Source organism: Danio rerio, chromosome 11, assembly GCF_049306965.1.
Source record: "Danio rerio strain Tuebingen ecotype United States chromosome 11, GRCz12tu, whole genome shotgun sequence".
NCBI classification, from domain to species: domain Eukaryota; kingdom Metazoa; phylum Chordata; class Actinopteri; order Cypriniformes; family Danionidae; genus Danio; species Danio rerio.
The window spans coordinates 9,133,831-9,159,404 of NC_133186.1; the positions used below are offsets into that span (position 1 = coordinate 9,133,831).

Genomic DNA, 25,574 nt, shown 5'->3' on the forward strand with positions numbered 1-25,574 from the left:
GGCCCGTAGCCAGTTTGGTGAACCCTGAACATTGTTGCAAACAATTTATTTGCGTTGAATTTAAACGAACAAATTTAATTTAATAATGTTCAACTTAATTTTTTTGTAATTTTTAAAATTAATTGTTTACAACCACTTAACGTAAAAAAATTGAGTAAATCCAAGGAATCATTTTTTAATTATTTTTTTTTCAGTGAATGGGGTGGTTTTTTTTCCTCAAAAAGTGGACCTTTATGGAGTTTTACACCTCATTTTCTATTTAATTATGAGCTTTAAATACATTTTAACACTATGTTTAGCTGAATTAGCTTGTTGGATGGTCAAACCACACTTATTAATGTACCAAAAATATTTTCTTGATTTAGAATAAACAAATATGAAAAAATAAGGAGTTCAGATGCAAAACCCTCTAAATCCATCAGACCTCTTTTTTTTTGTAAATGAACATTTTCTATCTGGCTCCTATAATTAGGTTCAGAAGTTTCATTTTAATCTATTAAAAAGCTAAGCATATCTAAGCATATCTATTTGTTGAACATGTACTACATCTGCCTACAGCATTCGCTCAATGTCATTATCTTAAATTTATTACATCATATTACATCATACATATTTTTTTAAAATCTGTTTTAAATTAAAAACTAGGTAATTGTAATTTATAAGGCAAATCATAAATAACAAACTGGCCAGCAAAATCAGCTTTCTTCAGTCAGATTTTGGCCATTTGAATAGAAAAAAAAGAGAAAAGATTAACAACAATAATGTAGAGCTTCACAATTTTTACAGCCTTTTTCAAAAAAATAATAATAAGTGCATTTGGAAATTCATGGATAACAATAATGGGTTTTCGGTGGATTATTTTCACTATTTATGATGGCATAGCAGTGAAAAGAGTAATATTTAAAGACTCCAGCACTATATATATATATATATATATATATATATATATATATATATATATATATATATATATATATATATATATATATATATATATATATATATATATATATATTTATATTTATACCACTACTACTACTAATTTAGTTACTTATTTTGCTGCATTGTGTGGGTCTTACTTTAAAAACTAAATGGACATATAACTCATAATGGTGGAGATGTACTTTAGGAGAAACCCCCTTGCTGGCAGCAGTGGAGTCATTCAGGTTACTGGGCACCACTATCTCCCAGGACCTGAAGTGGGTCACTCACATTGACTCCACTGTGAAAACAGCCCAGCAGAGGTTGCACTTCCTTCGTCAGCTGAGGAAATTCAACCTGCCACAGGAGTTTCTGCCACAGTTTCACTCGGCTGTCACCGAGTCTGCTTCAGATCAGCCACCAAATCAGATATAAGAAGGCTGCAATGGACTGCCAGGACAGTTGAGAGGATTATCGGTATACATCTGTCCAACCTCCAGCACTTGTTCACCTCCAAAATGAAGAAATGGGCATGAAACATCATTTAAGACCCCTCTCTCCCAGGCTACAAAGTGTTCACACTTCTTCCCTCAGGCATACACTACATACCTGTATCCATATCCAACTTAAATCATAAGCACATAAGTTGCTGCCTGTTTTCATAGGATATAAACACAGTACATAAATGTAACCAATTTAGTGAACCTAATTGAGGTTTACTTATTTGCACATTTTTGCTATCACACACTCTGTTAAACAAAAATCACATGCATTTTTCTATGCACATATTGAAAGTGTAGACAAATACTTGTCATTAGAACAAATGCATGTAATATGATTTGCACATATCTGCATTTATATTTGGCTTTAATCTTTTTCAGATCACATTAAAGAAAATTCGGTAACACTTCATAATAACTACACCACATTATAAATCATTTACTAAGCATTAGCAAATAGTGAATTCATTATCTGTTAAGCATTAACTCTACATTAATAAACATAATTAAGAAGGTTATAACTGCAGCTAGAAATCCTGTATTCTTGACTTACAAACATATTTAGAACGTGCTTAATAATTGTACTTTCATACTTTGTTAATGATTTCTTTTTCTTTACTCAAGGAAGAATTGGATTATTTACAAAGCATTTGTATTTAAGGGTAGTTGAGGGGTTTTTAGGATCATTGTGAATGAGTTCATAAATTATTAATAAACTATTAAAATCAATGTTTATATGTCTTATTATTCTGGCATATATTAATGGTTACTATGTATGTTAATAAATGCTTTGTTAACTCAACTTCATGCAGTTTTGAGACCCAATGTAAAGTGAGGACTATTCATGCTATATAAATCCCTTATTAATTACAAATAAAGGCTTAGTTATATTATAAACAGGAAAAATGACAAACTATATTACTGCACTTCAAATGAAAAATGAATCTGCAACCTTATCTAAAATCACTGTAGAGTTTATACATTGCATCTTATTATATTGTTAAATGATTATATTGTTGTTGTTTTATCCAGTTTTATGTCGTATTTTGACTCTCCTGTTATTTGGCAATGTTTAAACTTTACAGTAATTTTACTTTTTAGGAAAGATTGCAAAGATTATCGTTCATTTGATTCTGAGCCTTTAATAGACTTTTTTAAGGGATTTATAAAGCATGAATAGTCCTCACTTTAGATTAGGTAACAAACCTGCATGAAATTGATAATAAATAAAATAAAGCATTTATTAACATATGAATTACCTATTAGTATATGCCTGAATAATTTGATATATAAATGTTGATTTCAATCGTGTATTAATCATTTACTAACTCATTCTAAATTATCCTAAAAACTCTCAACTTTTAAATACAAATGGTTTGTAAATAATGTGATACATCATTTAGTAATGAAAAATAAACCATTAACTAAGTATGAAAATACAATTGTTAAGCACATTATATAGGTGCTTATAAGTCAAGAATAGAGCTTTTGTAGTTGCAGTTATAAACTGCTTTCTAACGTTTATTAATGTAGAGTTAATGCTTAACAGATAATGAGTTCACTAGATGCTAATGCCTTATAAATGATTCATAGTGTGTAGTTATAAAGTGTTACCGAAAATTAATTTCAGTTTGACTGCTCTTATTGGACTTTGCATCACATTATGTAATCGAGTTTGATACTTAAAAATTACACTGTTAAAGTAGGGTACAAAGAGTGTGTCAATTTTGACCTCCCATCTCTAAGGGTGCTTTCACACCTGTGAATCAGTTCAGTTGTTCCGAAACAGAGATTACAAATGTTACATTGTTGCTCTTTGCTCTTGGAGCAGTTCGCTTTCACACTGTAAAGTTTCTAATCGGACTAAAAGAGCTAAAACAAGTCACGTGTGAGTAAACTCTCCTCAAATTGGTCATAGTGTCAGGGTTTTTTTTGCAGCGTCCCGCTCAGCTGTCAGGAGAGGTGGTGGTTTGGTGGTGATTGACAAGTTCCGCGTGCCCGATGTGTCTGAGGAGAGATGCGGTGGGGAGGGGTGAGAAAGGTGCGCGACGATGCCTATTTGAGGACCGGGATGGAGACGCGAGATTACCGGGAGATCGTCACTCATTTGCGGGCATCCGGAGACTCGCGAAACTTCCCGCCCTACTTATAATTCTCTCTTCATATAGCCGCATGCCTATTACATATCCATAAAACACTGTGATATAACCGCGCTCGGATCGGATCGCTTTCTAACTGCAATCGAACCGCTCCACATTCGTTTCAATACAGCCGAGACCACCTAAATCAGGCCGCCTCGGAGCGATTACTTTGGCGCGGAACAGAGCGCGATTGCCCTGTTCACATATGCCAAACGAACCGCGCTAACTGGGCAAACGAGACAGGTTCTGAAACAAAAGTGTAGGTGTGAAAGCACCCTAACACTATTTATACACCACAAAGACTCCAAAAAAGACACACACATGTAAACGCACATCACACAACACACAACCTGACACACTGACATGCACACAATAAGATAATAAGAATCTGAAATCTGAATGAGTATATTGTATTTCTCTCATCTGAAATAAACTGAACTGAACTTTAACATTGAAACTTATACTAAACTTAACTGAACCAGTTTTAAGTTAACTAAAAAAAAAGCAGCTTTCTAAAGTGCTTTCCTGCTTTCTTGGTTTGCCAAAATGTTCCACAATCTGATATATTTTTATGGCTTTTTGTTTTTTAGGTCTATATGTTCAGCTGCTTTGGCACACTCTACATTCTACACTTTAAAGTGCTATAGAAATAAATAAAAAAATAAAAAGAATTAAATTAAATGCATAGACATGCCGCATAGCAAGAAGGTTACTGGTTCGAGCCCCAGCTGGGTCAGTTGGCATTTCTATGTGGAGTTTGCATGTTCTCCCCGTGTTCACGTGGACTTCCTCCAGTTGCTCCGGTTTCCCCCACAGTCCAAAGACATGTGGTATAGGTGAACTGAATAAACTACATTGCCTGTAGTGAATGAGTGTGTCTGTGTGAATGCAAGAGTTTATGGGTGCTGAAAAGAAAATGTATTATGAATAAATAAATTATTTTTTTCATACAAATAAAATAAATAAATAAATGAAAAAAATACAACAACTAAACATTTACAGAGTCTGCGAAGAATGAAGTGGTTGTCTCTTTATGCAAATTAGATTTGACGACTGAAATTAAATTTATTTACTTTATTTTAGATTTAGTGAGAGACAACCAGAATATAGAGGATTCTAAGACCTCATAAGGGTTAATCCAGCACATGTTTTAAGACAAAAACTGTACTCTTGCTGTTGTTTCTGACATAGACACACCAATTATATAGAAAAAAAATGTAGATAAAATCAAATCAAAACTCATAAAATCAAATATTGGCACAGGGGACACAAGGTAGGTAGCAATATATAATGTGCACAGTCAATCAAATATCACAAATAATAAGATTTCTACTGACATGCGAACAAACACAAAGCAGAATTGATCCAAATTTGGACAGAAAAGAGTAGATTACATGTGGGGTTTTGTGCAGCTCACACAGTTGTGAAGGAGAAGAACAAAAACACACAAATGAGCTAAGAAATCAAATTTGGGCCAATTTTGCCTAGAGTCTGAATGTAGCCAAACTCTTCCCAGCATGCTTTTATATGATGCAATCTCAATTGTTTCATCAATAAATCTGAGGTTTTGGGGCATTTCCAGTTGCATAATATCTTGCTAGTTTCCATATTAGAATCAATTTTTATACGAGTAAACACATTATCTGCAATGTGAAGGCATAACTATGGCGCCAAAGGCAGTTCTGGACCTCAGCCACCAAGTATTTTGAGATTTCTGCGGCAGTTTTCCTGTAACCTTATTATCTGTGTTTGTGGACCGAGGTCAAATTCTATTGTCCCAGAGCAAAGCAAACTCATTTATGAACTTAATTCAGCAAGACCACCATATCCCGCAGATAAATATGGGTTTTATAATGGATTAAGAGAACTGCGAATACTCTAGCAGGGTTGAAATAACCTATTGATTTGTGCTCGCAGGATCACTTTACATTCACTCTCTCTCCCTTCACCCTTGGCCACAGCATCTGCCTATGATGTGTTCTTAATGAAACATTCAGCCATCGATGTGCTGCAGGTCGCCTTGAGTGGATCATTTTCAGGTTAAGTATTTACTGGGGTGTTGCGAAATAAATTACTTTTGTGGCAATAACTGCAATTACAAAGAATCGCTGCAGAACAGTAGAGAAGCACAGCATTTTCTGTTGATTACAATCGATTCTTATGCTTAATCTTAAGCATGTCCTAAAATAAAAGGTTCAAATGGTAATTCGGAATAGACTACAGCAGCAACAAGACCACGTCCATGCACACCCATACACAATTGCTTATTGTTGCTATAATACTTTGTTTTACAGTAGTGTCGTCACAAATATCACAATAATGATACTGAAGTGACTCCATGACCAAAACTAAAAACTAACAAAAAAAGTTACTGAATAAAAAAGAACATCCATTTGAAGTCATATGGCTCTATTTTGACGGTGCATGCGCAGAGCACAAAACGCAGGGCGCAAACGCTTTCAGGGTGTGTCAGAACGCATTTTTGCTAATTTAAGGACGGGAAAATCCACTTTGCGCCATGGTGCATGGTCTAAAAGGGTTGAGTTTATTTTCTTAATGAGTTATAGGTGTGTTTTGAGAATAAACCAATTAGAGCCTCATCTCCCATTCAAAAGGAGAGCCATAAGCGCATTTTAACGTAAAGTAAGTTCACTTTCGCTTTCGCTCTCGTGGATAGGGAAACCTTACGCACAGACATCAATTAGCCTATAAATAATAATTTCGTTTTTAAAAGCGCAAAGATTTGTTTCAAAACTATTTCTAAATTCAGTTCTAATTTCTAGCAAACGAATAAATGAACAATAATAACCAAGTGTGGTCAAAATACTGAGTTATTTCCAAATACACATGCTGTGCCCCATATGGTCTAAAACCTGACAGGTGGACAAATCTAAGCTTGTTTTTAATAAAACAAATATAAATATGGATATAATAAATAATACTGCTAATAATAATAACATTATACAAAAGCAAATTGAATGAACTGAAAAAGCCTCCCGAGATGAAGGCAGTGGTTTTTAAATCTTCATGTAGGCTAGAAATTAATATGTTTTGTAATATTTTAATAATTTATATCCTGTATATATCCTTATTATATCCTTAAGATATTATATATGTTTTATATGTAAAGATATTTGCGTATTGCTCTACGTCTTGTGTGTAGTGTGTAAGCCAGGCGCACCTCATTGCGCCAGGTGTATGATAGGGCCTATAAATATTAAACACCCTGAATTATTAGCCCACTGTTTATTTTTCCCCAATTTTTTGTTTAATGGAGAGACGATTTTTTCAATACATTTCTAAACATAATGGTTTTAAAAACTCATTTCTAATAACCAATTTATTTTATCTTTGCCATAATGACAGTAAATACTATTTTACCAAATATTTTTCAAGACCCTTCTATACAACTTAAAATGACAGTTAAAGGACACATAGTTTATTCTTTTTTATTTATTTAATATTAATATTATGGTTCAGTTCAAAACACAATTCAGATTTTTTTATTATAATGTGTTCAAGTGTTATTTTAGGGGCGTGTACACAGCTCGCTGTTTTAGGGATGTGTTGCTTCACATGAAAATCTGTTTCAAATTCCTGCCCAACATAACAAGGGGGTGGAGCCAAGAGCTCCCCCGCTCTGTATTTGATAACAGACAGGCAGACAGAGAGAAGCAAGCAACATGAGTGAGAGGACCAGCATTCAGCCGTACACGTGCGACTCTAACACAGACCAAGCAGAGAGTACAAAATCATTTGTGTCTTTCTATAGTTTTGCAGCCAACTGTGTGCTAGTTTAAAGTTCAGAGCTTGTACATCGAGACTCATAACTATGCACACTGAATTAACTTTGACTGAGGCACCAGATGACCCGCTTAGAGCCACGACACTGCACATCAGACATGTACATTCGCAAGTTATTTAAAATAAAACTATTCAGATGGAGCTCTGTGGCGCCGCAGAAATATGAAGTGTCCCGAATCGTGGCTGGGCACCGCGGACAGCCACCGACTTGAAGTGCTTTTGTGTTTACCCTGATAGAAACCTATGTTTAGAATTCTAAAATGCATGGCTCTGCGTGGCGCGACGTGCAGCTTCTGGTGTGCGACCCACAGGCAATTTTGTTATTTTATTTCCAATGGAGCTACACTCACGTGGGGCAACGCACTCGCACTTTCCAGCTGCATCTAGTTAAGATCACACTCACTGCGAGCTTCTGTGACCGCGAGAAATGCAAACGGCTGAAGTTTAGGGTTGACGCAATGAAAAGTACACTAGTTTGCAAACCTACCTACAAACAAAGTCACAAATAATAATTCCTATGAGGACTGTGTGTGTTTATATCACCCCAATATGACGGTCTATACATTATACCTACACACATGTCTGTCCAAACAGCTTAAAAAGTAATTTTTTCACCATAGGTGCCCTTTAAAGGCTTAACTAGGATAATCAGGTTAACTAGGCAGGTTAGGGTAATAAGGCAAGTTATTGCCCCCCTCCTCCCAAACACGCACGCACACACGCACATATATATACAGTATATATAAAGACAGACAGATGTCAGACTGTTAACTCACTTTTATCATCATTTGCATGAAAGTGCAATTCTTTACAGAGTAATAACGAGTATTTTAATATAACATTTTTAAAACTAGGATTATGGTTCAATATGAATAGAACAGATCCAAGAACTGTCCATACCAGTCAAAACAGTCGAAGTTTAGCGGGTCTCATCCTGTCATTAGCCAAAATATCTTGACAAACCACACATAAAGGTCGTGGTTCATCAGCTGGTCCTGTCCATGTAAATCCTAAACTCAAATACTGATCATCATATCATCGTCTTTTGGGTTTAAGCCCTGAACTTGAAGGCTTTGAATCGGGGGGTCTCAGAAACCGATCCATTGTATTAGCAGGCATATACCTGTATTGGCGGGCTTGCCAAACAGAAGCGAATTCACTAGGGTTGGGCATCTAAGCTATAATGCCGATCCGATACGCATCTCGATACAAAGAATACGATCCGATATATTAGCGATACATTTGTGACATATTGCGATGCAACACGATACGATTCACACCCATATCACGATACGATGCGATATTTTAGCACTAACTAATTAGATCAAGTTTATGAGATGATGTGAAAGAGGATGCTGTACCATTGAATGAGTTTGATTATTTATAAACCAAGCAAAACCAAGACTTTTTTTTACAAACTGGCTCTTCTCTCAGAGCCAGAGTGTCAGTTTACAGTAGAGGGCCATTTTAGAACATATAGCACATATTATTTAAGTATTTTCAAGATAAACAGAATGTATAAGTGCAATATATATTAAAAAAATATGTATATATTTGCACTCTTTCAACATAAATAAATTTAGCATTGCACAACAAGAATTGTGATTTAACTTTTCAACTATGAAAACAAGTTTTACAAAGATATATTTTGCCACTGATTATTCAAAACTTAAGGTTGTGAACTAGCAGTGTTATGCTGCTTTGCAACATCACTGTCACTGTAAACAACAGGCTAATAAAAATATAACAAACCAGCAATCTTCTTGCTGTGAGGTGGTCAAACTACCCACTGTGCCACTGTGACACCCAATTATTTTTATCATTATTATTATTAATATTATTATTATTATTAAATAAAAATTAACAGGAGGAGGTGTTTAAAACCTTCGTTCTCCGTGACACTAGGCTGAATATCTTTGCAGATGAACAATGCAATAGCATTCGTTATTGGCGTAGAGCGAGCAGAACTGTTGCGCATGGAAAAAAAAACTTGCAATGCTTTTCTCACCACTTTTGGAGCTGGTTGAAGCAGTGCGAAAGCCGGGGATGCAGAAACACTGGAAGATGCTTTCACAACAACACCGTGGCGCCGCTTCAAGTGAGATTTCAGATTAGTCATACTGCCCGCGTATTTTACAGATGCGCGGCACATTTTGCAAATTGCATCTGTCCTGTCATGTCATCCATCCTTAAATCCATAATGTTGCCATACTTTAGATTTAAAACTCAGTGGGGAATAAAATGTTTGTTTTGCTTCTCGCGCTTTCTGAGGGCGCTCCACTAGCTTCATCCGCACACCTGATACACTGAGTTGTAGTACGTGTAAGTGTGCACATCCGCAAATCCGTTGCTAAGGCTTACTTTATGTAGGTCGATTAAATTTTGCGCCAAAACAGGTTGACAACACTTGTTAATAAATAAAAAATACATTCTATATTCAAAATATAAGCTGTATCTCGGAAAAATCGATGCATCTCGCAAAAACCGATGCATCTCGATTTGCTTCCAAAATTTCATTCATCCTCTGCTGCTCAACCGATGCACTCGCATCGTGCACGCGCATGACCGCGTATCGATACATATCGGTTAATCTTCCCATCCCTAGAATTCACAGCTATGGCCTTCTGGGTAAAAAAGGTTTTCTTATTTTTTACGTATTATTTTTTTTAGCTTTGTTTAATTAAAACGTTTAAATATAATAAAAAATACATATAATATTTAAACTTAATAATTATATTTTTATTATATAATATTTTTTCCCGCGCCTCCCCTGACATGCTCTGGCGCCCCCCAGGGGAGGCGCGCCTCACACTTTGAAAACCCCTGTTCTAGCTGAAATAAACAAATGAGACTTTCTCTCGAAGAAAAAAAATATTATCAGACAAACTGTTAAAATTTCTTTGCTCTGTTAAAATAATTTGGGAAATATAAAAAAAAAAAGAAAAGAAATGGGGCTAACTGTATATGATTTTAACCCTTTGATGCACAACATGAACATGGATCTAAAGTGACCCGACTGTGTTTCTTTTTTCTATATTTTTGCAAGATTTTAAGTTCATCACTTAATATCCCAGGAATTTTGTTTTTCATCAACAGAAAGCCTTGTTTTTTGTTTTTTTTTTACTTTTTGAATTAAAAAATATTTGTGTGTCACTACCCATTCAATGCACGCCTGATAGACAAGGAAGACGGAGGTGGTTATCTTTTCACAAGTTTTATTCAAAACAATGTCACTAATCACAAAGGGAATTCAAGAGGTTGTTGTATATGCTGTGATGATCTTCAAACACAGCAATGTGAGTCTCAGTGATGTAGCATTCAATCTAACAGGGTGTTCACTCTCACTGCACACTGCAGGCGAATACTCAGATACACAGTTCATCAAGATTGGTAGTGGATAGTCGGACAAACACAACTCCAGTGTAAGCATTCAATCTCAAAGAGTGTTTGCTCTCATTACTCACTGCAGAAGAATACTCAGAAATACAGTTCATCAAGGTGGCGGTGGATCCTCAGTGAACGCTAAACAATTTTAAGCCTTCCATTAGAATTAGAGAGAAGTATCAGTAAGCAGATAAAGATCATCCGTAGGTGATTATATGAGCACACAGTTCATCAGAATGATAGTAGATCCTCTAGTAAACATCAAAGAATAATCACTCCCCTTGATCAGCCCGGAGGACTCAAAGACTCATTTGGGACATCAATGGAAGAAGGTGAAAAGACGAAGAAGCAAAGGTGAAGACAACAATCTGACTTCAATACCAGCCAATGGGAGAATCAAGAAGGTTTGTATTTACAGTGTCTAGAATGGGAAACAGGTGCAAATGATTAGTAATCTGGAGAAGGTTCACAAGATTGGATGGAGGTGGTATGTGAGGGAGAACGTTGATTAGGGTGAGCAGGAACGAGCCAGGGATGTGACAATGCCATGGGTCTAAAATGACCCGTATTTATTTCAATAAGTTAAGTATTTATTTCCGTAAGTTATTTCAATCATGGCTGAGCAATTTTATTTTATTTATTTATTTTTATTTTTTGCAGAATATTTAAATTAAATGCATTTTGTTGCTTACAATAACAAGTTTTCATAAAATATCTTATATAAAAGGACACCTATGGTGAAAAATCTACTTTTCAAGCTATTTGGACAGACATATGTGTAGATATAGTGTATAGACCAGGGGTCTCAAACTCACGACCCGCGGGCCATTTGCGGCCCTCAGTGCAATATTTTGTGGCCCGCGCTGACCGCTGTACTCTGACAGAATCAGCGGAGCGGGGAGAGAGAGCGCTCATATTGAGGTGATATAAACACACCCAGTCCTTTTTTTAACAACTAAAAACAGTGGACCAATTGGAGCGTTTTTTAGACCGACTGCAACTTGACGTAGGAGTGCGGTCTCCCCGCCCACTGAATTGATTGACAGCTTTGGGAACCGGGAATAAAAGGTCTGTTCTGTTCACTAGGATCATCAATCATCATCAAATGTGATTAATTTGCCCACTGGCCTCTGTCCATCATGGCCTCCTAACCATCCCCATATTCAATTGGCTTCATCACTGTCTCCTCTCCACCAATCAGCTGGTGTGTGGTGTGCGGTCTGGCGCAAAATGGCTGCCGTCGCGTCATCCAGGTGGATGCTGCACACTGGTGGTGGATGAGGAGATTCCCCCCATTGTGTAAAGCACTTTGAGTGCCCAGAAAAGCGCTATATAAATGTAAGGAATTATTATTATTATTATTAAGAGTAAGTTTCACATGTTTAAAATGTTTTAAAACAGTGCACGTGTGTAAGTAATTACAGCAATTCACTTCAGCTTTACTTCATCAGCACAGCCACGTGTCAAAACAATTCTAAAGAAAGATGCTTCAATCCTGGTTTGTGGACGTTAAATCAGGTTTATTTTGTACATAAACATAACAGATATGCATACAGCAGTGGAGATTAACCTGTATCCTGTCACATTTAGTGCAAAAAGAATGCAAAGTTAGACGCTCGCTCTGTCTGTTTGGTGAGTGTGTGTTGGTCTGTATCTCTGTGTGAGTGTGTGTACCTGTGTGTGCGCGCGCGTGAACTTTGTACATTGACATTGTGTGTCGATGCATCTCCACAACAAATACTCATTGGTAAAGTTTTTATTGTAGTATTTCTCACAAACGCTACGTGAGAACTTCTTCCTCTAAGTCTGTCTGTTGTCTGGAGGGAGGAGATTAAGGCATGCAGAAAGGCACGTTGAAACAGTATGCAGGGAGGACTAGCCTTAAAGGCGCAGTACGACAAAACAACCCCTGGTGGAAAAATGTCTAAGTAGAATCTTGTAAAAGGTATAATGAAAAATCTGATAGGTGTTTTGAGCTGAAACTTACACATTCTGGAGACCCAAAACACTTATATTAAATCTGAAAAAGGGGGAACCTAGACGCCCTTTAAACTCTTTATCTTAATCTTGTTTAAAAAGTTTGGGTTTTGGGTTATGTTAGGGGAAGACATTAAACAATAAAATGTATTGGGTAATTTAATAGATAACATAAATCTGCATATCTAACAACCCTTTTTAGATGCTTTTTAACATTTAGAAAACAACAACAACACAATCCAGAATAGACATTTGCAGCCATATAGTTACTACAATCTGAAATAAAAAAAATTAAATATAAAAACAGAGAGAACACAACCCGACATACCAATCCGTCAGAACTTCAATGTATAGCATTGACTAGCTTTATAGCCTTGAGTTGAGCCCGCAAAAGAAATTCACATCAGAAGTAAATCCATCAATAAACTGCATCCAACTGCACATAAATTTCTAATGCTTCTGCCACTTTGATACTGCCCTCTGATATTTAAGATTCTAGGCTTTTAACATTCTCTGGCAGACCGAGTCCATTTTCATCAGTCCGTCACCTTTGCGGCCCTGCAGTTCTCTCTGAATACCACAAAAAGAGGATCAAATGACTAATCGATACACTTCATCTCTGAAGTTTGTAGAACTTCATTAGCACATTCACTCGGGTGGATTTGGCACTGATGTGCCCCTGAAGGTTTGTGGGAATGGCTTTTTATTATGCTTCGAGTCTGCAGAGAGAAGGAAGAAAAAGGCAGACAAACAGGAATGATGCAGAAAGAAAGCAAAAATGAAAGACATGGGATGACAGTCTCCTGCCCCAGATGGGAGTCCTGACAGCACACATTTGTCTTTGACATCCCACTCCCTGCCATCATGAGCCCAAGCAAAACAAAATGAGGGTATGATCGTCTGAACAATGACACTCTTTTTGATGCTTGAAAAAAAAAAAAAAAAAAAGCGGCTCCAACTCCCTAAAGAACACACGAGAGCTACCAGTAATATTATTAGTTTAAAGGGCACCTAGGTTACCCCTTTTTTCAGATTTAATATAAGTCTTTTGCGTCTCTAGAATGTGTATATAAAGTTTCAGATCAAAATACCCATCAGATTTTTCATTATACCTTTTACGAGATGCTGTTTTATACTGATTTCCAGCAGGGGGTGGTTTTGTCGTACTGCGCCTTTAAGACGAGTTTTTCCCGCCAACTGCTTCTACATGCCTCCTCCCTCAGCTGCGTCAGACAACAGACAGACTTAAAGGAAGAAGGTCTCACGTAGCGTTTGTGAGATACTACAGTAAGAACTAACCTTTACTAATCAGTATTGTGAAGTTGCATTGATGAGTCACACACAATATCGTTACAAAGTAAGCGCGCACACACACACACACACACACACACACACCGCAGATGACACACACACACACAGCCAGGCAGACAGACAGAGCGCGCTTAGCTAAGTTAAGGCTAACCTCAAGTGCTGTGTGGATATCTGTTACGCTAATGTACAAAATAAACCTGATTTAACTTCCACAAACCGGGATTGAAGCGTCTTCTTTTATAATTGTTCTGACACGCGGCTGTGCTGATGAAGTAAAGCTGAAGTAAAACGCTGTAATTAATTACACACATACTCTGTTTTAAAACACTTTAAACATGTGAAACTTCCTCTTAATCACATTTGATGATGATTGCTGATCCTAGCGAACAGAACAGACCTTTTATTCCCGGTTGCTTTGCGTATGTCTGTCTGGTCTTGTTGACATATACACGCGACTACCGGAACATGTTAATGCGCGCAGCTGTCAATCAATTCGGTGGGTGGGGGGAAATCGCACACCTACGTAATGGTGCGATCGATTTGAAAACAGCTCCAATTGGCCGACCCTTTTTTTTGTAGTTAAATTGAAAAAAAAGGACTGGGTGTGTTCATATCACCCCAGTATGACGGTCTATACACTATACCAACACACAGATCTGTCCAAACAGCTTGAAAACTAGATTTTTTACCATAGGTGCCCTTTAAATTATGATGATTATTATAATATATTTTAATATATTTATACATTATAACTTCTTAGTTTAGTTCTAAGCTACAGTATACATGGTCTAAGAAACATTTCATTATACACATGATTAAATCATCATAAAGAGAGACATTCAGAGGAATGTTCAAGCTGCTCTTTTTCAAACAATGAGTGGCGAACAATGGATTTCAATCTTATTTTTTTTTTCTTCAAGTAAATGATTAAATAATAGTAAATAATAATAAAAATACAACAACAACATGTGCTTAATCCAGTTTGTGCTATAATGATTATTATTATATTAATATATATTACATTAATATCAGTGCTTAATTTGTTAATTGTGAGATCCCAAAACAGATCAGGGTATTGTATCCGGCATGTTAAAAGAGGGGGGAGAGGTGTCACGGTCGAAAGTGAAGAGCGGGGTGGGGGTGCGTGTAATGTGCCAGATCAGATTTCAGAGGTTCCGGCACAAATTAGGCCCTGATTAATATATTATATTTTTATTAATATCTTATATATTAATACATTATTGCATTTTAGTTTAATGCTAATCTACGGTATACATGGCCTAAGAAACATTTAATTATACTGTGTTTTCATATAATTATATATGTTCAAAACTCCATAAAGAGAGACAATTATAAGAATGTTTAAGCTGCTCCTTTTCATTCAATGAGTGAACAATGGATTTTAATCTTTATTATATATTTATCTTTTTCAAGCAAATAATTTAAAATAATAATACAAAAACATGTGCTTAATCCAGTTTGTCCTATAACGATTATAAGTATATTTATGTATATTATACAGTGGGGTAACGGACGGGCCAGCCACCACCCACCCTTACCCCTCCCCCCAACTGAGCGTGATTTCTGTGACCGTCACAACTTGGAAATAATATTGAATATTTATGTAAGAATATTTTGTAGGAATATTTATAATAACTTTATAATAAACAGCCGTAGTTTAGTAATAAGCAGTTAATAATCCGGTTGTTAATAGTGAGAATTGATAGTTAAACTAGTCTTACCATTCATTTGTCTCTCATAAAAGTGTAAAAAAAAAAAAAAAAAGATGTCTATATCTAAATATTTAGAGTGGTCGGCTTAACTTTCTAATGTTTTTATGATTATTAATAATCATGCATTTGTGTTTAAATGAGAAGGTGACATTAAATTAATTATATGATTTATATTCATATTAAGAGTACCACTTCGCTTATCCAACATTTGATTAATGTATATTTATAAAAAAAAAAACATTTAAACTCCTAACAATATATGCAGTATAAATATATCAGCTCAGCTGCTCCTTTTTCCTTTGCACTGCAAAGATGGATTTTGTTGAAACTTATTTAATTTGAAAGCTAAAAACCAAGTAGTACTTCACTATAATAACTAAAATTATGATTCAAATGAAAGATTTTTGATATAAAAGAAGACATTTAATAACTTTAGGAACATGCCAAAATCACATTGGAAAAAAAAAAAAACTTTTAAGAGTACATTTTAGCACAGGGCAGACAACTTAATTATATAAAATCTTTTACTTCCCAACAACAAAACTGTGGACAGTAAAAATTCTTATTTAAATTGTCTTATTCAAGTCTGAACCAAACTTTCTGGTGCTTTTTCTTCATTTTCTGGATTTCTTTTTTTCTTTTCTTTTTTTCTTTTTTGTAAAATAAAATTAAATAAATAAATAAATAAATAAATAAATAAATAAATAAATAAATAAATGAGCATGAACATCTTGTCTATGTATTTCCAAAAAAGAAACATCTATTTCCAAAAATGATGTTTCTTGTACTATCTATTTGACTCATCAAATTGAGCTTTGTCTTCATTTTGTTGCCACTACAAAACCTGCTTCAATAGTTCACCTCAAGCATCATCACTAACGGCTATATTATAATCCAAACTGTAATATTGTTCAAAGCATCAATTTCAATTTAAACATGATTATTTTTTATTTATTTGGGATGGAATATAATTTACTAGGTTTAGAAATGTATGAGATATATCAATTTTCTTCCTTACATAAAGTATTAAATGAGAAAAGTCATTTCCTAATGAATTTGTCTCAAGTGTGTGTGTGTGTGATTTTTTTATTTTTTTTTAAAGTGCATTTTAATTAAAAGAAAAAACTATCAGGTTAAGAGGTTATATAGCCTCAGGGGCAAAAAGTACAGCAACAGCGCTTGGATCCAATCATCATTGCTGTATGGATATTTATGACTAGGATGTATCCAATAGATACTTCTTAACAGCGCAGTTTTTAATTAACATCATTCTCATTATGTTCTCGAAGGGATCTTATTATACACGTCTCCCCTCCTGTGGTCCCCTTATAACATCATTCCTATATCCAAATGTAATCATAATTCCCATTACGAAACATTCAGAATCAATCCAAGGACCCAAAACGTTAGTACTTTCTTTTAGTTTTCTTTATATGGTCTTTATGGACCCCGGAGGAAGTTTGTAATTCCAAAAAGCAAATTATATTTCTCTTCCTCATCTTTTTTATTATTATTATTATTTATATTTCACAAACTGCATCAAAAAATAAAATGCCAAAAGCAACAGAAACAAAACTTGCTGAAAAGGAAAACAGCAAAACTTGAGCAGGTTGTAATTATGACCATCCTTTAATTGAATTATGACGCCGTATGCTGAGTTTGGAGAGAATCCCGTGTCTGCTTATTCAATTTTTCATGTTTACCTTCTCCTCTCAGACTGAATGCTAATGCGCATATGAGCATTCTCAGACCGTTTTTATCACTCAGTGTATAATTCACCTGTAATAATGCAACAATCACAAAAGAATAGAAGTAACAGTAAAGCAGTCCCTAAAATGCACTTCCTTCTCTTATCAATTATAAAACAGTTATCAGGCTAGATGATTAATGACTGCTTCTACAATCTAAAATGTCATACACTCTGGTCAAAAATATGTTGAGAAACAAAAGTTTGTTACTTTTTTGAGAGAAGTCTCCAATGGTGTCGAAGTTGTACTCTATATATTTGGAAAAAAAACAGTAATTTTGTAAAATATAGACGTTTTTAAAAAAGTATCTTCTGCTTTCCACTAATTTATATAGTAAAATGTGATTTATTCCTGTGACTCAAAGATGCACACTCGATATCATTACTTAGTATTCAGATTTTCCTTTAGAATTCTTTTTTTCTTGTATGCTTGTTAGTTGATTTATTAAAAAGAGTTATTCTTGGTCCTCAGTGATTATTCCTTAATAATTGTATTATAATCATTCCTGATATTATGAGTGTTGATTTTTTTCTCCACTTACATTTTCTGCACTAATAAATGCATAAAGAAAACAAAATACCAACATTAATTTGAAATAATTGAATTAATTCTGTACCTTTAAAATTACAATTGAAGTCAGAATTATTAGCCCCCTGGTTTATTTTTTCCCCCAATTTCTGTTTAACAGAGAGCTGATTTTTTTTCCAACACATTTCTAAACATAATATTTTAATAACTCATTATTAATAACTGATTTATTTTATCTTTGCCATGATGACAGTAAATAATATTTGACTAGATATTTTACAAGACACTTCCATACAGAATAAAGTGACAATTAAAGGCTTAACTAGGGTAATAAGGGTAACTAGGCAGGTTAGGGTAATGAAGCAAGTTATTGTATAACAATGGGTCGTTCTGTAGACTTTTGAAAAAATATATATAGCTTAAAGGGGCTAATAATTTTGACGTTAAAATGTTTTTTAAAAAATTAAAAACTGCTTTTATTCTAGCCTAAATAAAACAAATAAGACTTTCTCCAGAAGAAAAAAATATTATCAGACATACTGTAAAAATTTCCTTGCGCCGTAAGACATTGAGCTAATAAATATGACTTCAACTGTACATTTCTTAAATATATTCACTTCATTTTGATTAATAAGGTATCGATCAGTGATTTCATAAAAAAAATATATATATTTTATTACTAAATTTTTATTAATAAAAATATAATTTATATTACTTCAACATTATATAATATAATTTTTAAAGAAGTGATTTAATTCTAATCAGTAATGTTAAGAAATGTATCAGGTTTTAGATACAAACCTTTATAAAGGTACACTCTCTAAAATGTTTAAAACATTTTATCTTTTTGTTTGTTTATCAGACAGTTAGGTTGCTCATTCTTTTGTAAAATAGAGCAGAGCTGGGAATCAGATCTCAATCATGTTTTCACAGACGAGAATGGTCCAAGGCTGTCTCGTGTACATATAGCTGACCTCTATTCCCTGTTCTTGGTTTTGTTACGAATGAAGTGATTTCCCAAAAATATGTTTGTTTTTTTAAAACCATACGAATTACCATATATTATCCATAACCTAGTGATGAGAAAAAATGTGTCATTTATAGTTACTATTATAGTTAAAGTTATAGTTAAAAATTGATTTAAATACACATTTTAAATTACACAAAACAAAATAAAATGCATCAAAACAGATTTATTTGTACTGTTTCATAATATGACTATTTGTCCTCTTTTTTTTGAAAAAAAGTAAAAGCAGCTTCAGTTGGCATGAGAAAATGTCAAACAAACAAGTAAACAAAAATACCCAGATGCAATATTTAAATGGAAAAAAAAATGTCATATATGTTTATACTCCATTTGCCTCATAATCTCTGTGGAAATAAAGCACAAACATTCATGCACACACACGGCTCAGTATTAGAAAAAAGAAAAACAACTTTTCTGGGATATTGTACTTCTACTACACAATGCAATGCTGCCTGCAGGGCAGTCTGGCCACTGTCAACCGGTCATCTGTTTGCCAAAATAAACATGAAACAGGTTTTATTTAACAATTTTTCCAGATTTTTGTGTAGTTTATTCCTCTCAAAATACATAAGAGACAGGCAAAATGTGCTTTGTGTTTTTGCAGAGAGAAGCATTAGGAGATCAAACACCCCACAGGCCTGATATAATGAGAAAACTTCCAGTCCTGACTGCATTTACAAACATTACTCACAATGAAGCCATGATCTGACTGACAAGCAGAAAGTGGAAAATTAAGCTTTCAAACTGAATATCTAGACAACAAACAACATGACTGACTAGTTGACATTCTGTGAGATAAATAAAGCAAAAAAGCTTAAGGTGAGACACTGCAGACCGAAAAAGTACATATATACATAAATCATTCACCTGTCATTTTTCAGATTTTGGCCCTTTTTTTGGCTTTACATAAAGCAGTTTCTCTAATTTTTTTTGCCACACCTTCAAGACAGAGGAGGATTCCGAGCACCACCCGTCCCCAGTCACCCAAACAAAATGCTATTAAACTTTGGCTTCAATTTTACCTCTTCAAATTGATTGAAATAACATCATATTTATGTTGGTCTACTCTTTGTCCTGCTTTTCTCTTTTTGTTTCTTTTCATTTACACTCTTATGCAAAAATTTGGGCACCCCTCTGTGGCTGCATAATAATGTGCTCTCTTTATGAGAGAAGATTGCAGTGAAACGCCATCCGGTTTCTAGTAAAAGTTAGATAATGTCATGTTTTTCAGACAGAAAGACATAAGCCCCTTTCACACAGTGATACCGGTAAATATCCGGAAAATTTACGGAACGACTTTACCGGTATATACAAAAAAGCGCTGTTCACACAGGCGAGGACGTTACGGAATTTTTCCGGAAAAGAGCATTCACACATCCATTCCAAAATACCGGTAAATTCTGACATCATTCACCACAAATGAGCTTTAAACGGCTGCGCTTGTATTTGTAAACATTTGACTAAATTACAAACTCTTTTGATGATCAATATTGTAAACAACTTTCACAGGATCATATTCGCATGTCGAGATGTTCATTATATGTGTTTGTGCAGGCGCTCACAGGCTGTTTCATGGGCACACGCAAAGCTTGAAGGTAAACAAACAACGGCTTATCATAAGCATTTTATCGATGATTATTTGCACAGTTGGCATAAAGAAGAACATATAAACGTGATCTGACTAACTTCTAGCAGCTAAATGTGTCTGGAAAAATATTCAAAGGCTTTTATTCTCACAAACCGCGCGGACGTAAATGTGTCTGACTGTTGTGATTGGCTAAAGCAGACGTCTCACGTCAGCACGTTCTAGACGTGCACGCGCTTATTACGGTAATCTTCCTTCTGCATTCACACAGCGCAGCATTCCGGCAAATTGCCGGTAATGTTACAACTTCTCTTTCCGGAAAATAGCCAGAACGAATTTACCGGTATTTTCAAAAAGGACCTGTTCACACATACAATTGCCGGCAATTTTCCGGGAAGGTCTGTATGTGTAAAAGGGGCTATAGTGTAGCAGTATTGAGATGTGTGAAATTAAATGAAAACTGTAAAACAGGCTATGCAGAAGTTTGGGCACCCTCTCTTTTTGTGTAGATTTCAAAGCCTGTAGTCACTTAATAGTGATTGATCACAACACAAAATTTATCTGAGTGATTCAGTAAACCTTAACAATCTTAACACAGGTCCGACCAATCATGACAAAAGGATATTTATGATAATTGATTGCTAGTTGTGCTTCTCCTTATTGTGAACATGAAAATAGCAACAGGAGAACTTCCTAATGACCTAAAACTAGGATAATTCATCAACATGAATGGATGCAAAAACCTGTCACAGATGTTTAAAGTCTCTATCTCCAGTTAGAAATATAGTAAGAAAATGGAAGGCCACAGAAACAGTTCTTGTGAAGGAAAGAAGTTGTAGACCAAGAACAATATCCGAAAGGCAAAGGAAAAGGATGGTTAAAACTGAAGGATTCGGATTTCTGCTTTCCAGTCCACCTCATCATGGACCAACGTTTATCCTTTTCATCATCCTGTTTCATCATCCTGTTTCTTAGTATTTAACTGTGAATTGATTTTAATTAATGAATAAGTTAACACATTGCTTAATATAAGAATGTTCAGTGCATTTGCCTGTCTCTTTATACCTATTTTCAGGAGCCAGCAAACTAGGTCAGAGGTCATGGAGATCTTGAGTGGAACTGAGGACTGGAAGCAACTGTTTCTATTGTTATTTCTAGGAGTTAATACTGTCTAAAATGTCTAAAGTGATTTTGCTATAGTTTTACGGTTAAATCTTTTAAAGTGATTCTAATTTTTATTCAAGATAGACTTTGTGTAGTAAGAATATAACTGCCTGAATGTAGATTATACCAGTGGTTAACCAGTTTCGATAAAGACGGCTGACAGTACACTCAGCCTTGGATAAGAAACAGATTATACTTTAAGTGTGTGTGTTCTATTTGATTGTTGATCCGTTTCACAGGTCTGGAGTCAGCTCTAATCAGTGTAAAGGGTGTCTGACGTTTATGTTTAGATATTGTTCAGAATTGTACGCACGAACCTCTAGTGGAAATGTTCCTAGTCTATCTGTGTTTTAACCAATCAGGTTAGAACACCTATATGTATGACGCAGTTAATGACGTTATGTGAGAGTATAATTGTTATTGATTGATGATTGTAAGCAGAGCGGCCTAGGAACTCATTGCGAGCGTTGAAGCTGGCTTCTGCGGATGAAACTGCAAACTATCTTCAGTAAACTTGATTTATTTATTTAAATCTCTGACTCCGGCTCTTCTTCATCTACCAGACTGGTCATTCTTTGGATTAAACTGTAAACTATCCCTACAAAATGGTCACAGATAAACCACAGATGGCCTCTAAAGAGCTTCAGGAATATTTTATGTCATTATGGCTAATAACGTCATTATACATCGTTCCACAGTATTCTTCACAAAGAACAGCTTAATGGAAGGTGAAGCAGACAAAGCCTTTTCTGCATTCTGCCAAGGAGAAGAGTCGATTGAGGTATGCAAAGGCTCATCTGGACAAGCCTCAATCATTTCGGAAAAATGCACTGTGGACAGATGCCACAACCATGGACCAAGAACACAGCACACACAGGAGAATTACCTGCTCCCTATTGTAAAATATGGTGGAGGCTCCATCATGCTCTGAGTAGCCTGTCACTGGAAAGATTGTCAGAGTTAAAGTTTGCATGGATTCTACCCAGTATCAGCAGATTCTGAAGAACAATGTTCAGGAATCAGTGAAAAAGCTGAAGTTATGGCAGGGTTGGATGTTTCAGCAAGACAACGCCACAGTACCAAATCTACCAAGTAATTCAAAGCACCTGAAACTACGAATACTGGAAGCCTGTGTTAGAATTTTTCCTAGGGTGTTGCTATCAGTGTGTGAAAAGTGGGAGAAGAGGGTTGCATTGACAATCTAATGTAATGGACAGTTCATTGAACACATTTTATAAGCGGTCAGACACTTGTAAATAACTCATGAAAGATTAAAGTTAAAACCAAACACACCATTGTTTTTCTTGTGAAATTCCTAATAAGAGTGCTATGTCAAATGACCCTCTTCCTATTGAAAAAACAAAAGTTGGATCCAAGATGGCCGACTTAAAGGGTCACGAAACACCAAAACACATTTTTTGAGCTGTTGACAGTCGTATATGTGTCCCACACTGCTAAAAACACTATTAGGACATCTATATTTCACTAAAAAGTGTAAATTGGTTGTTTTTGCGTTATTTCAAGCAAATTCGTACTTCCGGTTTGAAACAAATTTTTGAAGCTGCGTCACGGCCATGACATAATAGCGTTGTATTCCAGCGTGCAGACTGGGCGTCTGTGCCAGAGTGAGTCTTATTACGTCTTACAGTGTGTTGCATAAATGCATGAGTAAGGCTTGGTTCAAACCAATCAGTGCGCTCTATTGTGCAACTTCATTAATATTCATTACTGTCAGAGTGTAGACGGCAGAGACGCCACGTTGTGTTGGCAAAACAAGCGTGAAGTGTTGCTTTTATAGTTTGCTGCAGTTAAGTTTTGTTTTCATTTTCTCTCTGTGAGAGCGCAGACTCACGTGTGGATTAACAGTGTACGCGACGCGTGTCCAAGGAGGATTATTGTTTACCTGAGAGCTGGATTCGCTTGTAGTCTCCTCTAAATAAAGACGCGGCTCTAGTTGCTGTGGATTGTCCTGTCTCTACAGATTTGGTAAGTGAGCGACCAGTGCTCTTTGTTTATTCAGTTCGTATTTTATTTGTATTAAACAAACTATTGCACCGAGTGTAAACAAGTTAGCACTAACAGTTACAACTAAACTATAACCTCGTGTTGGATTTTGTGACCGGAATAACACACGCGGCTTTCTGACACTACCTGCCGTGTGCATCTAAGTTTCCGGGAAATGCTGAGTTTTTTTTTCTCTCATTCGCCGTGCGGTATCAAACATTGCATGAAAAATACACGCTTAGAGCAGTTCCTCGAATCAAATATCACGTTTGTCGGGAGGGACATGAATGAAAGTCCACCATTTAATAATTTGGCAAATAATTCGACTACAGATGTCCATGTAAACACTGTCACATTGTCCGCTGTGGTTGTGTGTTTTGACTCTGAAATTCAGCGCGCCCAAATAGACACTCCCACACCAAGCCTCTTTTCTTCCTCCGACACTCCCCCCTAAACAGAGCTGGACACGCCCACTTTTCTGACTTGTTCCAAAGAAGAGGTGTGAAAACACCCTGCTGAAACGAGGGGGTTTCATGGCCCTTTAAAATAGCCACCATGGTCACCACCCATCTTGAAAAGTTTGCCCCCTTAAAAATACTAATGTGCCAAAAACAGGACTTTAATATCACCAAACATTCCCATTTTATTAAGGTGTATCCACATAAATGGCCCACCCTATTTATGTATGTTTTGGGTTCAGTGTTTGTTCAAACAAGATTTTTATTTCTAATTACAAAGAGGTTTGCACAAGAGGTAATGTAAGCTGTAAAAACACAATATGTTGCATCGGTTGACATTGGATGTGTTAATTTGGCTAAACTAAAACAAACTAAACCTATAAAATCTAAACTACAATATTAAAACAATCTAAAACTAAACTGAAATGTACAATATTTTTAAATAGCATAACAAGTAACAATGCAAAACTAATAGATCCAGCAAAATAGCAAAACAACATCCTTAAAAAAAACCATAATCCTTTAGTAATTCAGGTTGAATATTTTGACATTATTGCACAGTGCTAATTTCACACAATATACTGACATACTGATAAAACTTGTTGAATAAAGTCATTATTTTTGTTTTGGTTGCCCAAAAATATGATCGTAGCTTGATAATATTCTGATTGAACCACTTTAAAGCATATGGTCTGGTTCGAAGATATTTTGGTCCCTTTCTGGACTTTGAGTGTGTCAGGAATCCTTCCATCTATTAAAATGTGGGAGCTCAGATTTCACTTAATATATCTTAATTAGTAATCTTGAAAGAACACAAGGTCTCATGGGTTTAGAAAAAAAAAAAAATGACAACATTTTCATTTTAGGGTGAACTAATCCTTAAAAGTCTTTGTGATTTATTGTGTGATCTTTGAAAGCGACGTTGATGTGATTTTGTAAGCAGTTTTGATTTTTGACCCAATTAATTGTCGTACTGACACCGCTTCTATGTTGCCCTTTTATCGTTTGTGTGCTAACTCCATAAATAATTTGTAAATAGTAAAGGCTAGGGAAGGTAGGGAGATTGATGTCATGTTTTGTTCATTGCAATCTCTTTTGGTCTCTGCTTTTGTTAGAGAGTTAGGCCCCGTTTACACTAATGCGTTTAGTTTGAAAATGCATAAGCTTTGCTACGGTTATGCCATCCGTCCACACTACGCTGGAGTTTACGAGCGACGAAAACAGAGCGTTTTGGAAACGCTAGAGAGCCCGTTTTCATTCTAAAATGCTGCTGCTCCATCTCAGTGTGG

The 25,574-nt window shown here is 35.4% G+C and overlaps 1 protein-coding gene across 50 annotated transcripts in view; it reads right to left on the bottom strand.

Moving 5' to 3' along the window:
• Positions 1-25,574, bottom strand: part of si:ch211-51h4.2 — a 488,455-nt gene that overhangs the window by 380,421 nt on the left and 82,460 nt on the right. The window lies entirely within an intron of this gene.